The 3239-nt window shown below is 38.0% G+C and overlaps 1 non-coding gene across 1 annotated transcript; it reads right to left on the bottom strand.

Moving 5' to 3' along the window:
• Nucleotides 1–1857: 1857 nt before the first annotated feature.
• Nucleotides 1858–1964, bottom strand: LOC127124666 (small nucleolar RNA R71). The gene has a single exon (XR_007804129.1). It is a non-coding gene; the product is annotated as a small nucleolar RNA R71 (small nucleolar RNA).
• Nucleotides 1965–3239: the final 1275 nt, after the last annotated feature.

Raw genomic sequence — 3239 nt, 5'->3', positions numbered from 1 at the left:
TTCTTTCAAGAAGTTTCCCGTCAAGATGATGTTGTGCTAGCATAATTCCTGACACTCGTTTTGAACACGATATTTGTTTATGTACGGTAGAATTTCGCTTGAACAACTTGAAAATATGGAGAGGACTTGTTCGTTTGTAGCCTACCTTGCCCCGGTCTGTTGGGTATCTAAAGAAATTCGCATCAAATGGACATTTGGAAGCAGCTTTCCATAGCCCGACCTCGAGATGGATTATCCCAGTATCTGGGATTTTGAAGCGGGATGCCCCTGATCAACTAATTCTTGGAGACCGGCTTCACTATGCTCTTGAAGTGATTGCACCAAATTGGATGAATCTTGAGATGATTTTCCTTGGTTGACTGATCTTTTGAGGGATTTTCCCCTTACCATAGTGTCTTTTGACTGCTTGCCTCTGTTCAATAGGGTATTTAGATGGTTTGCCCCTACTTGGGTCCTTTACAAATGATCAAATTCCTTGCTGATTGTTCATTGTTGGAACTTCCCTGATGCTAAGTGTTGAATTGCATATAAAATTGTTTATTCAAAATGGTAATTTTAATGCAATGCTTATGCAAGTTTTGAAATCAACATCCTTATTCAAATGATGTGATGTACAATGATTGCATCAATGGTTTATTCAAAGTGTGAAACAATGATACAAGAAATTTATACCAATACAAATGATTAGCAAATATCTTAGGATTCCGGTTAACATAACCTCGTTGAGTATGCTTCCAAAAGAATCTTTCTTCAATTAGGTCTTTTGAAGGTTGTAAGGTGGTCTGGTTCACATATTTTGAAACAAATGATATAAGGCTCAAAATTCAAATTCTAACTGATAACACTAAAATACATAGTTCATTTTGACTCTATTTGCATACGTTTTAGTGTCATTGTACCATATTTTGAAGTGTTATGCTGGTAGTTTGTGTATGTTTCAGTTACTTTACAAATGGAAGTCAATGCACGAAGAAGCCAGATGGAAATGACGCAAAATTGAGAAAATATGGAAACAATACACTAGTGGCAACCTCCATGATGCCTTCCATGGTACTAGCCATGACTAGGTAGTTATGGGGTCCACCAAAGAGAGAAAATGAGCAAAGAGATGGAGTCAAAGGCCCATGGCACCCGCCACACATTGCCAGCCAGCCACGATCTTCAAATTTCACTTGTGGTGACCGCCATAGTGGATGGCGCTCTCCATGCACTTCGTGTCCTAAAAAATAGCAACATAAAATGCCCATTCTTCCCCCATTACACCATGTTTTCCTCCCACGACTTCCACACGTTTTGAGCTCACTTTCTACACTTGTAACACTATAAATAGGTGGTTTTATTAGATTTTTAGCATCCAAGTTATATTGTAGTTTTGTGCAAGTTCAAATTTTTTAATTTTAAGCAGAAATTCATGAAATTGAGCATTGCATTCATCTAAAACGCCGAATACGTGAACTTAGAGCCATATTTTAACCCATTGCTGAAGCTGATAACCGTTTACTCAAGGACTATGCAGTTCTGTCTTAGGAAGAACCGCACTCAAACATTGCTCCACCTGCAATCCAAGCGAACGTTTTTGAATTGAAACCATCTCTAGTGCAAATTGTGCAACATAACCAGTTCTCTACAAATCCCACTGAGGATCCAAATTTTCATTTATCAATGTTTGTACAGTATGCAGACACATTAAAGAGTAGTGGTGCAAATCCAGAAGCTATTAGACTATGTTTATTTCCATTTTCCTTAAGATATAGAGCCAGAGCATGGTTATAGTCTCTACCCGCAAAATCAATCACCACTTGGAATGAACTCAAGAGAGTAATCTTATCCAGATATTTTCCACCAAGAAAAATGATAGTTGTAAGAGATCATATAACTATGTTTAGACAGATCGAAGGAGAATCACTTTTTGATGCTTGGGAAAGATCTAAATATATGATAAGACTATGTCCTTATCACATATTAGAACAATCGGTTACCATTCATACTTTCTACAATGGTCTACTATACAACACCGGAATGACAATAAATGTTGCTGCTGGAGGAGCCTTAATGAACAAACCCTTCGAGGAAGCCTACCAACTTATAAAACAAAAGGCCCATAATCATTACCAATGGGGAGCTGAAAGAGTTCAAGTCGAGAAAACCCAACAGAAGGGAGGAATATTCGAAGTCAATGGATTTGATCATGTAAATGCTAAAGTCGAGGCACTTGCCCAAAAGATCAATAATTTAACTATAACCACTCCAGCCATTGTAGCTGTTGTAGCCCCAAACTGCGAAACTTGTGAAGTCCAAGGACATATGGGCAATGATTGCCATATCTTGACTAGAACTACGCTAGACCAATTCAATTATGCACAAGGAAATCATTATTCCAATACCTATAATCTTGGATAGAGGAACCATCCTAATTTTTCCTACAAGAACAATAATGCATTGTTTGCACCAAGTCCTCCACCTTCTAACTCTCAAAATTTCCAAAAAGAAGGCCCTACTCCTCCTTCTGCTCCTAGAAAGTCAAACTTATAACTTATGATGGAAAACTTTATTGCATCCCAAACCTAGAAGAACAAATAATTCATGAACCAAAGTGTTCATACCTACAAGCTGGTGAAACAATTGGCAACCAAGGTTGATGCCATGGTTACTCATAACAAGATGCTTAAAACTCAAATAACTCAAGTAGCTTAGCAACAAGCGACCATTGCTGCTCCTGCTGGCACATTTCCATGACAAACTCAACCAAACCCTAAAGGCCATGCAAATGCTATCACACTACAAAGTGGGACATAGTTGGATGGGTCCGTAGACCCAAGAGTTGAAAGCCATGCGATGTAGATGAGAGTAGATGAGACACCTGAAAAAGGTAACTGAGGGAGATCAAGTGGGAAAAACAACTTATGAGTAGACTACACCTACTATTGGGGAGGTTGTTGAGAAAGAGAAACCATACGTACCTCCACCTCCCTATAAACCTAAGATTGTTGGTGTAAGCCCTAGAGGCCAATATTTTTTGGTACTTGTATCGAATTATTTATTAATAATAAAAGGCATTTTCTTTATTATGGTTGATTAATAAAGTCCCTAGGATAGATAGTCCGTTTAATGTATTAAGTGTGACTTAATCATGAGAACACATTAAACATAAGGGCACTGTTCTTAAAGTATCCGTAGTCGAGCTTTAATGTGAAGTGGGATAACATTAAAGCATTAAGACTATTATGTTTGTAGACTGA

The sequence above is a fragment of the Lathyrus oleraceus genome, chromosome 2 (genome assembly GCF_024323335.1).
Source record: "Lathyrus oleraceus cultivar Zhongwan6 chromosome 2, CAAS_Psat_ZW6_1.0, whole genome shotgun sequence".
Lineage (NCBI taxonomy): Eukaryota > Viridiplantae > Streptophyta > Magnoliopsida > Fabales > Fabaceae > Lathyrus > Lathyrus oleraceus.
This window is presented reverse-complemented; position numbering and strand designations above follow the sequence as displayed.